This window comes from Canis lupus, chromosome 6 (assembly GCF_003254725.2).
Source record: "Canis lupus dingo isolate Sandy chromosome 6, ASM325472v2, whole genome shotgun sequence".
NCBI lineage: Eukaryota > Metazoa > Chordata > Mammalia > Carnivora > Canidae > Canis > Canis lupus.
In genome coordinates, this window is record NC_064248.1 from 12,473,657 (window position 1) to 12,488,342 (window position 14,686).

The 14,686-nt window shown below is 56.2% G+C and overlaps 1 protein-coding gene across 3 annotated transcripts in view; it reads right to left on the minus strand.

Annotated features, from left to right (window-relative positions):
• The window catches only part of SLC29A4 (solute carrier family 29 member 4), a 28,118-nt gene extending 14,338 nt beyond the window's left edge, over positions 1-13,780 (minus strand). The window contains exon 1 of one of the 3 annotated variants that reach the window (XM_049111174.1): positions 13,648-13,780. The gene's annotated coding sequence lies outside the window, so the exon portion shown is untranslated. Of the gene's footprint in view, positions 1-3,102; positions 3,145-13,647 lie in introns of those variants that run through there. The other 2 variants (XM_025426297.3, XM_025426296.3) reach the window with 2 other exon arrangements.
• Between the last annotated feature and the right edge of the window lie 906 nt (positions 13,781-14,686).

Consider the following 14,686-nt stretch of genomic DNA (forward strand, 5'->3'; position numbering starts at 1 on the left):
CGGGGACACTCAGAAGCACCGCAGCCCTCCATTCTGGGGCCAACCACTTTCCGTGGTGGGAAGTCCTTCCTTTGGTCTCACCCCAGTTTCTCTTGCTTCAATTCAAGTCTTACGTTTAAAAGAAAGGAAGAAGCTAATTTATCCCTGATGGAGAGTCACCTCCATTGTAGAGGTAACCCTGTGGGGGGCAAGTGGGGCTGGAGGGAGTCTTGTTTTTATCCCTAAAAAGAGTTACCAGTTTTTCTTTTCTGTTTTTTCTTTAAGATTCTATTTTTTTGGGATCCCTGGGTGGTGCAGTGGTTTGGCGCCTGCCTTTGGCCCAGGGCGTGATCCTGGAGACCAGGGATCGAGTCCCACGTCGGGCTCCCTGCATGGAACCTGCTTCTCCCTCTGCCTATGTCTCTGCCTCTCTCTCTCTCTCTCTCTGTCTGTGTGTCTATCATGAATAAATAAATAAAATCTTAAAAAAAATAAATAAAAAATAAATTCCTTTAAAAAAAAAGATTCTATTTTCTTTTAAAGTAATCAGCAAACCCAGTGTGGGGCTTGAACTCACAACTGCAAGATGGCACGCTCCGGCGACTGAGCCAGTTGTTTTTCTAATGACTTTTATTCATTTATCTTCTTACACACTCATGGCAGAGAATCTGAGACAGAGGTGGGACACCAGAGCATCGGGCACTGAGTGTGGCACCTCGACCCACCCAAGAGTGTGTGTGAAGAAGCCAGGAGAAGGCCCACTTCCCGAAGGATCCTGGGTGTCCGAGACTGCTCCAATCATCTCTGCAGTCGGCCCGCCACCACCCCTCCAACCTCCACCTGCACTTCTTTTGTCTCATTTCTTCTTGCCCTCCTGCCTCAGTTTACCCGCTCTCAGCCCCCGGATCTGATGTGCTGACTAGTTACTGAGTGCCTCCTGCCGGCCCGTGTTTCCACCCTTCCTGCGCTCTACAGAGTGTTAACAGGGACCTTGGAGCTCAGAGCCATCCTGCTTCCTTCCAGGCTGGTCCAGGGACTGGGGAAACTGCCCCTGCCAATTGGGGGCTGCCCCAGCTGATGGGCACCCACAAGCATGGGCAAGAAGGTTGAGGATTCTCCGTCTGGGGGCTGAGAGGCAGGCGTAACCCCACTGCAGGCTCAGTGCATCTCCCAAGTGTCCCCCAGCCCTGGGCCTCCTGCCACATCTGGAGCTGGGGATACCAAGTGGACTCAGGACAGAGCTGCGCCTGGTTTGAATGACCGTGGCCTTGCTCTGTGGCCTTGGTCAGGATCCGGCACAGGAGGCTCCAAGACCCTGGGCCCCGCCCTCCCAGCCTCCCTGAGCCGATGGGAAGGCCGAGGAAGGAGCCAGCAGCAGAGCAGTGGTTTACAACAATGGCACACTCCCCCCTGCAATCCTCTCAGGACCTGAGCCCAGCCCCAGAGGACGCCCGAACCCCGAACCCCTGACCTGTGTTCTGCAAAGCTTCCCAAGACGCAGCGCCCTGGACACGTCTGACCACACCACCCGGGAAGGCGGACATGCTCAGCATTGAGCCAGGAGGCGGCCCCACTGCTCCCTCTGGCTCATCAGTGAGGCAGGCAGCTGCCACCCACAATGCCTGCCTCAGCCACTGTCCCCATGTGCTTCTCCTGGTCCCTCCTGTGGGCAGGGGGCTCTGGCTTCCCCTGTGGCGGCCCCAGGCCCCTAGGCACAACGTCACTGGCCTGGGCAGAGGCCAGGCCTCGCAGGGTGGCAGAGTGTGGGGGGGGCTGAGGTGGCTCATCTATACCTCTCCCGGCCAACTCGCCCCTCCCTGGACCCCTCACATTCCACACCAACAGCCTGGAGCCTCAGATGGTCCCCCAACCCATTCCTCCTCTTCTCATGTCCCTCTTCAGTTAAGATTTAAGGATATGCACATGGGCTTAAAAATGCAAGAGAGCACGGGCTCTTCTCTGATCCCCCCACCCTGCCAGAACCCCTCAATGTCCACCCCTGGGGAGTAGTCGAGAGGACAAAGTTCATTTCTTTGGTCAACAGGTCACCACTTAATGCTTCAAAGGGCCACTCCAGGCCTCAGTTTCCCTATCTCCCTGTTGTGGATGAGGAAGGTGAGGCTGTCACGTACTTCATAAATGGGAGCAGGTGGCTAGATGGTCAAAGCTGGACTACACACAGGAGGCGCTCAGAAGTCACACCAGCCCCTGCTTTGGGGCACTGCTGTGGGCCTCAGAGGGCTCCGGATTCCAGCAGTCCTGAAAGCCTGGCTCACGGGCCCCCACTTTGCCCGGAGAGCCAAGGTCAGAGGTCACACGGCTCGCACTGAAGCCCTGGCAGGGTCGAGCACCTTTGGCACCCCCCCCTTTCAGCTCACAGATTGCCCCAACTCGTCCCTGCTGGTTCTGCCCACAGAAAAGTGGGTTTCAAGGCCCTGGGCCGCTTCCTTCCTGCAGTTGCTGTTGGAGAGGCGGAGGCGCTGGCCACAGGCGCTGGCTGGCAGCTCCCAGCCCAGTCGCACCCCCTCCTCCCTGGCCTTGGTTTCTGCGGGTCCCAGGCCAGCAGCACCCTGCATCCCCCGGGCTCCTTCTGCCTGCCGGGTCCTATCAGCAACAAAGTTGGTTCCCAGCCTGTGCCCCTAGGCAAAAGACGGACTCCCCAGGCCGCCGGAGGTGACCCCTGGGCACAGGCCCTGCCTCTTACAGTGGCTTTTCCAGGAGCCAGGAGGGAGCTGGCTGGGGGATGACGTGAGACGGGGCAGAGGGGGTCCAGGGAGGAACTTCAGGAGGAAGGACCCCTGGGCACGCCCGGGCGGGCGGTGGCTCCCAGCGCCGGGCATGGCTGGGGCCACTGGCCACTCCGAGGTGGGCCGACGGGGGTGGGGGCTGGCCCGGCCCAGATGGCGGGTGAGGTACAGGCTGGGAGTACCTGGGACGAGGGGGGGGGGAGATTCGGGGTCCCCAGGCACGTGCCCTCGCCCCGGACTCAGCGGCCCGACCGCCACGGAGGGGGAGGGGCGCGGAGTGGGGCCGCGCGCGCCGCAGACAAAGGCTCCGACAGGTCCCCGCGCCTCAGCCCAGCCGGGTCCCCGCCCCCGCCCCCGCCCCGCGGCGACCGCTTACCTCGCCCGGCCCGGCCCCGGGGTCCTCGGCGCGCCCGGCCCCGCCGCCCCCGCCGCCCCCGCCGGCCCCGCCGGCCCCGCGCCGGGACCCCTGGGCGCCCGCGCCCCGCGCCCCGCGCCCCGCGCTTCGGGCCCGGCGCCCCCGCCGTCCTCCGCGGGTCCGCGGTCGGCCGGGCCCGGCTCCGCGAGCGTGTCCGGGGGGCGCAGCGGCGGCGGCGAGCGCGGCGGGGGCCACCACGCTCCGCCCCGGCCCGCCCCCCGCGGAGCCCCGCCCCGCCCCCTCCCTCCCCTCCCTCCCGCCCCTCCCCCCAGCCGGGCCCGCAGAGGCGGGGGCGGGGCGCGGCTCAGGTCCTCACCCGCCCGGACACCCCGAGGGGCGCGGCGCCCCCGCCATCCCCCGCGGGGTGACCTCGCCTGCCCCAGCCCCGGCCCCGCGCGCACCTCCCGCGCGGACGCCCGGGCGCACTGCCCCGCGCTCCCCGCTCCGCCGCGGCCGCTGTGGGGGGCAGGCCTGCAGCGCCCAGCTCAGTGGCTGGGGCAGGTCACCCGAGCCGAGCGGCCAGACCCCAAGTTCTGAAGGATGAGTAGGAGTCCGTGGGCTGGAGGCCGTGAGGGGCGCGTCCCGGCCGGGCCTGGGGGTTGACGCCAGCCCCTTGCCCAGTCTCTGCTCCCCCCGGCTTGGGCGAGACCCTGGCGGATGGCTTCCTATCGCGGAGCCTCGGTTTTCTCTCCGGTAAAGAGGAGTCGCTCTCGGGGCTGAGGGCCCGAGCTCGCCCACTTTTGTCTGAGCCTCTGTTTACTCTTGTGTAATGTGATTTTAAGAGAGACTGTCTGGAAGCCTGGAGAACATTGCAGAGGGGAGTCCCCGCCCTGGCACAGGAAATGAGCTAGGGATGGAGGGTGGGTGTCCATGCTGGGGAGAGGGTCCTGTGACAAGGTGAGAAGGTAGACATGTCCTGGGTCCCTCCAGGGCTGGGAGCCGTGTCCATGGGAATCAGACGAACCCCCTCCCCACCCAGGACCGAGCCACCAGGATGGGATCAGAACGGGACTACCAAAGCACCCGACAGGCCCCTGCCTGGATGCCTCCTCTCACTTCCCACCAGACTAGCTCCTCCTGTTGTCCTGAGACCCACCTCTGCCATCAAACAGGAAGCCCCAGAGGTGCTGGTCAGCCCAGAGCCGGAGTTGGCACCTTTACTCAAGGCCTTGCCCCATCCCTTCTGAAAGACTGGAAGCCCCCTGGGAGTAAAGCCACTAGATCCTCAGTGCTCAGTGGAGTGCCAGGCATACAGAAAGAGCCAAATATTTGTTTGAAGAGGACTTAACTGGGTGCTGAATTAGGCTGCATTGAGTGAAGTAGAGTGAAGATAAGTGAAAGGTGCTGGGGAGGGTGCTGTCGTGCACTCAGGGCTGGAAGCACCCCTCTGCCCACCTTCTGGTGCTGTCTGGACGGGGGGGAGACAGCCAGGTGATCAAAGTAACTGATCTTAAAGTAATGAGCCTTGTGCTTTCCACAGTTCTGGAGTTTTGAAAGGGTCTATGCAGGAAGCCATGCCGAGCTCTCCTGGGTGTAAATAAAAATTATTTGGTGTGTGTGTGAGACATTGCTCTAGATACAGGGGACTATTGGGGTCTCTGCTCCCGGGGAATTTCAGTCTAATGGGGGAAGCTGGCGACAAACAAGCAGCCACTTTAGGAAGCATCAGATGCCTGCAAGACAATAGGACAGAATGGTGGGGTTGTGTGTGACCATGGGGATGGGGTGGGCATCATTGTCTAGTGGTCAGGGAGGGCCATTCCGGGGAGGTGACGCCAGAACTGTGATGGAGAGGAGCCCATTGTGGGGTGGTTTGTGGTAGGCGTGTTTGGGGCACAGGGAACCGCCAGTGCAAAGTCCTGGAGCCAGGAAAAGCTCATATTCAAGAACAAAAAGAAGGTCAGAGGAGGAAGAACTTTCCAGTGGGAGATGGGAAGTAAGGTTGGGGGCATAAAGCAGCCTGAAGGGGGGTCTTGTTGGCAGTGGGAATGGGTGGGAGCCCCTGCAGTGTTTCTGTTGGAGGAAAAAGCATGACCTGACCCAGGTTTTTAATCCTTGGTTGCTGGTGGGAGTGCAAATTGGAACAACCCTTCTGGAAAGTAAACTGGCCTAAAAAAACATGCTTACCCTTTGATCCAGAGTATCTAGCCCAAGGAAATAATTCTAAATACAGAAAAGGCTTTGTATATGAAGATGTGCATTGTAACAGCCAGACATTGCAAAAATAGCCCAATTACTCCGGGAGAGTGGGTAAGGAATATTCATCATGGTGGGAGACAGACTATGATTGTTCTATCTGAAAAATTCAGGGGGCGCCTGGGTGGCTCAGTCCGTGAAGCACCTGCCTTCCGCTCAGGTCATGATCTCAGGGTCCTGGGATCGAGCCCCACGAGGCGCTCCCTGCTCAGTGGAGCTCCTGCTTCTCCCTCTGCCCTTCCATCTCCCTCTCCCCCTCCCCCCTTTCCCCCTCCCCCAGCCGTGTGCTCTCTCTCCCGCAAATAAATAGAATCTTAAAAAAAATATATGAGAAACCCAAGAAAGCCAGTGGAAGACTGTAACCACACTGAGAAATCTGAAGTCACCACTAGGATGTACAGCTCTGAGGTACCACCAGGTACCTACCTACTCAGGTGGAACTGGTAGGGTGAAAGTGGTGACACACAAACAGGAAATGGGAAGCACTGCAAAACACACGTTGCATCTAGGCCACAGAAGTTTTTTTAAAGATTCTATTTATTCGACAGAGAGAGAGAAAGAGCACACAAGCGGGTGGAGAGGCAGAGAGGGAGAGAGAGGCAGGCTCCCCACTGAGCAGGGAGCCCAATGCGGGGCTCGATCTCAGGACCCTAAGATCATGACCTGAGCCAGAGGCAGACACTTAACCAACTGAGCCATCCAGGTGCCCCTGGGCCACAAAATTTTTAAAAAATGGGTAAGATGGGGCAGCCCGGGTGGCTCAATGGTTTAGCACCGCCTTCAGGCCAGGGCATGATCCCAGAGTCCTGGGGTTGAGTCCCTGCATGGAGCCTGCTTCTCCTTCTGCCTGTGTCCCTGCCTCTCTTTCTCTCTCTCTCAACAAACAAACAAAATATTTTTTAAAATGGGTAAGATGATATTCTAGGAAAATATAAACAGACAACCTGCTATCAGAAGAGAAAGGAATCTAAATAAAACAATTACTAAGCAGGAACTAGAGGATTCTGTTGAAGATCTATTACCCCTCCGTTGAAACCCCAGGCTTGGTTGGGTAGGTTCACAGAATTTCAGAATTTTACCAAACTTTTAAAGAAGGAGCCACAGTGCAATCTTACTCTTCCAGAGCACGGGTTAAAAAATAAAGAAGAGCTTCCTAAACTTGACAGATTTCTCTAAGAAATCAACAGACCAATCTCACCTATGAATGGCAGTATAAAATCCTCACTGAAATAGTAGCCGACAAAATCCAGGAGCACATTGCAATTAGCATGCTCTATAACATGGTACACGCAGGGTCTCGTAAAGAACGCCATTGACGTCATGCGTCACAGGAACAGGTCAAAGAAAAAAAACATATGGTCATTGATACGGACACTAAAGTGGGCAAAATACTGAAGTGTCTGGGTGGCTTAATCAGTTACGTATCTGCCTTCAGCTCAGGTCACGATCCCAGGGTGCTGGGATTGAGTGACACATTAGGCTCCCTGCTCAGTGGGGAGCCTGCCTCTCCCTCTCCCTCTGCCCCTCTCCCTGCTTGTGTTCTCTCTCACCCTCTCTCAAATAAATAAATAAAATCTTAAGAAAAAGCAAATCCAAGGACTTTGAGTGAAAGATCGCCCACTACCATGTGGGTGGGCCTCACCTAATCAGTTGAAGGCCGGCAAAGAACAGAAAGTTGATCAGTTAGCCCTGAGCAAGGGGGGAATTCTGCCCCTGGACTTCAGCCGCAGCATCAGCTCTTCCTGGCCTCCAGCCTGCTGACCCGCCCTGCAGATTTTGGACTTGCCAGCCTCCATAATTATGTGAGCCAATTCCTCATGCTAAATTTACATTACACACACATCCTATTGATTTTGTTTCTCTGGAGATTCTGGTTAATACAGTGTGTAGAGTATGAAATCATTGTGTTACAAAGGGGGAGCATCCACGGGTGTGCTTGCCTGAACACAGATTGTTCTGGAAGGTGTACATGGGTAGGTAACGGTGATTGCTTTGGAGAAAGGAGACGGTGGGGCTGGGGTCAGAGAAGGGATAATTAATTTTATTGTAGCCTTTTTTCAAATTTAAACTGAACTTAGGGCAGCCCGGGTGGCTCAGTGGTTTAGTGCCGCCTTCAGCTTAGGGCGTGATCCTGGAGACCCGGGATCGAGTCCCACGTTGGGCTCCCTGCATGGGGCCTGCTTCTCCCTCTGCCTGTGTCTCCTCTGCCTCTCCCTCTCTCTGTGTGTCTCTATGGATAAATAAATAAAATCTTTTAAAAAATAAACTGAACTTAACTTACTGTAGACTTATATACACTTTGGATTTTTAAAAAAGATTATTTATTTATTTATTCATGAGAGAGAGAGAGAGAGAGAGAGAAGAGAGAGGCACTGTATTAACCAGAATCTCCAGAGAGGAGCTAAAGCACTGAGCCACCCAGTGATCCCCTGGATTTTTATTTTTATTTATTTTTTATTTTTTTTAAAGATCTTTTTTTTTTTTTATGATAGTCACAGAGAGAGAGAGAGAGAGAGAGGGGCAGAGACACAGGCAGAGGGAGAAGCAGGCTCCATGCACTGGGAGCCCGATGTGGGATTCGATCCCGGGTCTCCAAGACCAAAGGCAGGCGCCAAACCGCTGCGCCACCCAGGGATCCCTGGATTTTTATTTTTTAAGTAGGCTTTATGCCCAGTGTGGAGCCCAACGTGAGACTCGAACTCACAACCCTGAGATCACGACCTGAGCTGAGATCGAGAGTTGGACACTTAACTGACTGAGCCAGCCAGGCGCCCCTGCATTTTTTTAAAGTGGGACACACAGGATACACAATACAGAATATTCACTCCACATAGAGAAGTGACTAGAAGGAAATGCAGCAAAATACTGAACTGTGTTCCTGAATGTTCCTGTCTGTTTCTCCACTGTTTCTATAAGCCCAGGTCAAGTTGTAATGTTTTTTTCCAAGTACATGTTTCTTATGAAAAACGAAACATTGTTTATGTGCAGAGATAGACATTTTATCTTCCTCACCTGCCTGGTTCCCGTGCTCTCTGCACCCTGGCTCCTGATGGCACCAAGTGATGGGAGGACTTGGGGAGTGAAGGACTCCTAGTCTGGAATAACAGGAGAAACTTTGGGGTTTAGATTAGGGCCAAGGTCTGGGCATAGGATTGATGTTGCCCAATGTCCAGAGCATCTGAGCAGTGGCTTGTGGTTGTGTGTGTGTGTGTGTGTGTGTGTGTGTGTGTTGGGGGGGTTTCAGGGCTGTGTTGTGGGTGCAAAAGGGGCTGGTGGCAATGGCATGAGGGGTGGGTGTGTCTGACGAGGTCCCAGAGCTGAGAGGGGCGGGCCATCCCCACAGCTGGCCGAGTCAGGAGTTTTCCTTGGGGCTCTGCAGAGTGGGGAGGAGCCCTTGGTGTCAAGGAGGAAGTGGGGCCAGCATGCCTTTGGGGTTCAGTGGGTTAAGCATCTGATTCTTAATTTCGACTCCAGTCCTGATCTCAGGGTTGTGAGATCTAGCCCTGGTGATGGGCTCCACTACAATCATGGAGCTTGTTCAAGATTCTCTCTCTCTCTCTCTCTCTCTCTCCCTTCCTCTGCCCCTCCCCACTGCTCTCTTTCTCTCTCCCTCTCAAATAAATACATAAATCTTAAAAAAACAAATTAATCTCCCAGTTCCCTGTGACCTGGGACTGTTAGCATCCCTGCCGAGTTTCTGTGTGAGCAGACTGAGGCCCAAGAAGGCCCCTAGCTGGTAGGTGGAAGCAGAGTCTTGTGCTCTTCAGCCTGTGTGCTGGCCGCTAAGCATGGGTGCCTCTGTTAGGGGTGACTGCAGTGCTGGGAAACGGTTCCCTGTGGGGGTGCCAGGGTGGGCGAGGCTCGGGGCCAGGCTTGCTGTCAGTGCCAATGACACCCGGGCCTCACTGACAGCAGTGAGGACTCTGCTAATCGATGTCTGTCCTCCCGACCCTGTTAGCAACCCTCCCTTAGAGGAAAGCCAGCTGCCAGGATGAAAAATGCAGACAATTAAGGGCCCATCAGAGGAGCAGGTGACAGGCTGCAGCAGCGACTGTGGGAGGGACCTGCAGCATGACTGTTGTGTCATCTGGGCCCCGGTGGCACAGCCAGATCGGTGCATGGAGATGCTGTGCCACGGTCTGCCTTGTGGACAGAGGGAGCAAGGCGCTGCCACTGCCAGGGGTCAGGGCACCTGCTTTGTCCTCACTTGGCAAGCTCCAGGTGCTGTTCTAAATGGCCTCAGATGCTTCCCCCACCAAAAAAAAAAATAATTTTTCAGTAGGATGGCTATCAGGGCCTCCTCCTTGGTCTCCTGGCTTTTGCCACTCTGCCCTCCAACCCCTCTTCTTGGGCAGAGTGAGCTTTCTAAAAGGTGTCCTTCTATTGCTAACTCTCTCCCATAATTCCTCAGTGGGCACTAGGGTAGAACCCAAAGCCCAAGGGGTTCTGAGCCAGCTGATCTCACCCAACTTGCACACACTCGCCCTCGAGGAATGGCTGATAAGGGTGAGAGGGCTATAGGCCAGCTCGCCAGCCTTGAAGCCCCATCAGCTCTGCTCAGGCCAGCCGATATGATTCCTTTGAAAACCTTGTGGGCTTCCTGTGTATGAGATTACAACACCCTCTATTGGGTAAGAGCCACACATGCACATCTGTTTGAGACATTGTCTCTCTGTTTGGGGCCATGGGAGTTTTAGGAGCCCTCTAGTCGAGCAGAGAAAGTCTAAGTTTTAAGATTCTTAGAAGCCCTTTCCACCTGGCTGAGAGTTTTGAGTATGGCCTGGAGTGTTTCTTAGCCGTGTCTGTTACTCCATGGCCACTCTCTGTGGCACCTTTGAGATTTTGCTGTGTTTCGTCAGTGGTACTCTACAGTTGATCTCTGCTTTGGGGTGAATCCCTTCCCTGGGGCCCTCGGGTCTGTTTTTTCTGGTGGTCAATCCAACCAAGCCTCCCAGGTGCGTGTGCTTGTACACAAACCTTGAAGGAGACACTTTGGGCCCAAGCTAGACTTTCCAGAGTAGCTCTCACCACTGCAGACAACAGCCGCCAGCCTGGCCACCCATGAAGGAGCACGAGCCACTGCAGACCGCCAAGGCCCACCACGGCCCACCACGGGGACTCAGTCTGGGGAGATGTGGCCAGCCAAAAACCAGGGGGGACAGTTGAAGCATTATCCTAACCCCTGCAGCTATGGAGTGAGCTGGTCTTGTTTTAGGGGAAAGAGGGACTCAAGATTAGCTTAAAAATAGACTTCATGTCAGGGCACCTGGGTAGCTCAATGGATTGAACATCTGGCTCTTGGTTTCAGCTCAGCTCACGGGTCATGAAGTGGAGTCTCCCATCGGACTCCACGCTTAGTGAGGAGTCTGCTTGAGATTCTCTCCCCCTGCCCCTCCCCCACTTGCTCTCCCTCTCTCTCCCCCCCAAATAAATAAATAAATAAATCTTTAAAAAACTAAACTAAAATAAACTTAATGTCCACAAAAAGACCCATAAGGATTTTATTCACAATAGTAAAATCCTGGCAACAGCCCAGGCGTCCATCAGCAGGAGATGAGTACACAGACTGTGGTCCTTCCAGACCACAGCGCGGTACTCAGCAATAAAAGGGAACGCAGCACTGATACCCCAACAACCGGAAGGAATCTCAAGAGCATTGTGCCGAGTGAAAAAGGACACAGAAGGACACATATCCATTCATATGAAGTTCTAGACCAGACAACATGGTTCTGAGGTGATTAAGAGGGTGATCACCCTCGGGAAGCGTGCGGGGCATGGGGAGCTATCTGGGGCGACGGCGATGCTGTGTCTCGGTGGAGCTCTGGCTTCTGCAATGTGTGCATCTGTCAAAACTCAGCAAGTGTCCACTCTAGATTTGTGCATTTCACTGTTAGTAAATTTTACCTAAAAACAAACAACCCAAACCCAAAACAAATATTGACCTCTAGCTAATGATATGCATGTTTAGGGGTGAAGTGACTGATGTCTGCCACGGACTTAGAAATGCATTAAAAACAGCGAGTTGGGCTGGTGGCTGGCAAGGGGGACGGGGGGGACGGGCAGCTGTCCCAGTGAGCTCACAGAGCAAATGCAGACAGTGAGCATATGGGTGTTCACTGCACGATTCTTTTGGATCTTCTTTATGTTAAATTTTCATAATAAGATGTTGGAGGAGAAAGAAGAATAAAGAGAGCCCAGCCATGCCCCTGCCTGCCCGTCGCTGCTCCAGCGGGGCTGTTCCAGGCCACGGCGGCTGCGCCATCTGCTTCCTACGGAGCTCAAACCTAATTTATTCCCAACTTATTAACTTAAAGCCCATTAGAATCTTCCCGTCAAACCGGTACTTGCAGCCAAGAGCCAGACAGAGAACGAAGTGTGGGGCCTGCCCAGGACACAGCCCGGGGAGGGAGAGGGAGCGGGAGCCTCCCCAGCGCAGAGGGAGGGATGCTGCGTGGGCTGCTGCTGGATGCGCCCAGCAGGGGGAGGCTCAGCGGATCTCAAGGGACGGGGGTCTCCCCTCCCGCGTCCCCCTGAGCGGGGAGTGGCCTTCATTGACGTCACCTTCTCTAATTCTTGCACAGACGGGTGTGCCCTGAACCCCCTCTTAGAGATGAAGAAGCCAGCCGGTGAGTGGTGAGGTGGGACTCCCACCTGGGATGGTGGGTCACAGCCATATATGCACTGCATTTTGTGCTCACAGTGACCCCAGGACACAGGATTATTGAGGCAACTTAGGGCGGGCCCGGGGACCACCACGGTGTCAAAGCCTATGTCTGGCCATGGACGGAAAGGCCCCTGGAACTGCCCAGGACCCGGGTGCAGAGAGGAGAAGCCCTTGCCGGGCGTCACCCTCCAGGACGCACCGTCTGCCCCATCGCTGCCCAGCGCAGTGCCCCTGCCTCCATGCAAGCACCTGTGCTGTCAACCTCGGGAGAAGAGGGGAGTCAGCCATCTGGGCTTTGTTTAAATCCAATAAACAAGCAAAGCCGGTAATTCTGTCCTAAGAGGGTGAAGACCCCCCTGCGTGGTGCTGTGCGTGATGGGGGTGGGGGTGGACGCTACGGGCAGCGGCTAGGAGCCAGGCTCTGCTCCAATCCTCACTGCGACTCTGCCAGGGGAGGCTGACAGAGGCGGGAGGCTCAGAGAGGTGGGAGGGCTTGCTCCAGTCCCACAGCAGGGCCAGGATCGCGCTCTTCCCTCTTCAGCCACTGTTGTGGATCCTGCAGGTTATGCCATCCCCTGGACCCCCACGCCCCAGGCCTACAGATCAAAGGCGTGGCACCCTGGCCAGGCTTCCTGGACTGGGCCCCCAAGCCATAAGTGGCCTCCCGGGTCTGCACCCCCCAGGACACCACAGGCCGCCAGCAGGATGGGACAGCAGCTCCCAGGGTTGCCGCTGGAGGGTGGCCAGGACGGCAGACGCTGCCTGGCCCGGCTCCAGGAGCTTTTAGCAGGAAGAGCTCTTCATTATGGCTGCTGTGGGTGAGGTTGGGGGACCCTGGGGACCTGCTGGGAGCCTTGACTCCTCTCTCCCTGCCAGTTCCAAACCTCTGGATCCCCTGCCCACCTGGCTAGCCGCTGTGCCCCCTCTCCGCCCAGCACCAGCCACACCCGGGCTCCTGTGGCTTCCGCTCCCCCACAGGGAGGTGACTCCTTCCTGAGCTTTACCCACGGAGTTCCTTCTACCTGGAGGACCTGCCCGTTGACGCACACTCCCCTCTACCCCACCAACATCTACTCTTCTGCAAGAGCTCCAGGCCACCGCCCCCTCCTCCAAGGAGCCTCCCCTGGCTTTGGTGAGGTAGGGATGACCCTGAGCACTCACTGGGTATCAGGGATCATTGGATCCTCACAGGTGGGGATGAGGCCCAGAGAGGTGAAGGCGCTCGTGCAGCATCACACAGCTGAGAATCTTGAGGCGTTAGCTCCTCTCTGGGTCTTGGGAGGAGGGCTCCAGAAGTGAAAGGGGCTGAGCAAGTGGACTATTGTCGGGTGAGGGGTGGGGTGCAGAGTGACGCCAGCCCACTGTCACCAGATGAAGGTGACTGGATTCTCACAGACACCTCTCCTCTGTTCCCGGAGCACATGCATGATATCTCACGTCCTACGGCTCTGGAATCAGCACACCCATTTCACAGGTGAGAGAAGGATGCCAGGGAGCCCCAGGGGCCGGCCCAAGCTTTCCCAGCCAGCCTTGGTGGGAGGGGCAGAACCGGGGCTGGAGCCCGAGCTGGTACCTGCTTATGACGGGCTGGCCACCGAGGCTGCTGGCCACACCTGAGCCACACCTGAGCCACACCTGGGCCTTACCTGGGGCTTGCTGTGCTCCGTCTGAAGCCTTTCCAGTGAAGTCAGAATTTGCTCGTCGGGCACGCTGTTCACAGGAGCCTTTGTACTCTCTATTTACAAGAGGAGGCTTGTGAGCAAATTAGCAGGGTAACCAGGGAAAATGTTTGGCTTCCGTGGGTGGGAGTTGGAGCCATCTGTTCTCAAGTGCTGAGAAAACACTGGAGCAGCCGCGGGAGCCGGAGCACCAGCGGAGCCGGGGACAGCGCTCCCTGGCGCCCAGGGCTGTGTCCCCGGCGGGCAGCTCACCCTCTCTGGACCTCAGTGTCTGCATCCGTAAAGCCGACGTGGGGATCATACAGCTGCTATGATTCCAGAACGCTCCCTGCCTGCTTCCCTTCTGGGCCTGCACACTCCCACCCCCCCCGGGGTGTGGACGGAGCCCCCCCAGGCAGAGGAAGCCTGCCAACTGGGAGGACAGTGTGGGCCTTCCCAGCACCAGGCTTTGGGGTTTTATTTACCACTGGATTCGTTTGTTCCCAAGCTGAAAATAGCTTTATTGTTTCCTCTGAATGTAAAGATGATAATCCACCGAATCCAGAAACGTGTGACACAGAAAGGTGAACCAAGCGCGATGCACCATTCCTTGGATGGAGAACATCGGTGGAGGGGAATATCTGTCCAGCCACTTGTCACATCTGGGGTCCACATGTGCGGTGAGATTACTGACTGGGAGATTGCAGAGAGAGAGAGAGAGAGAGAGAGAGAGAGAGAGGATAACCACCCCCACCCCTGGAGACTGTGCCCCGACACCTGGTCCTTTCCTCCACTCAGGAGAGCACAAGGCTTGAGGTTGAGCCTTGCTGTCAGACAAATCTGAGTCTGCCCGGGCCTTCTACCTCCTAGCTGTGTGACCGCTGAGCAGATCTCACTTGCCTCATCTATAAAAATGGGGTCACAACAGTGGCCGTGTCACGGGATCGTTGCTAATTACATTAATACCGTGTGCCGATCGTCGAGCCCGCTGGCACTGAACTCGGCACCCGGGGGCTGTTCTCCGCCA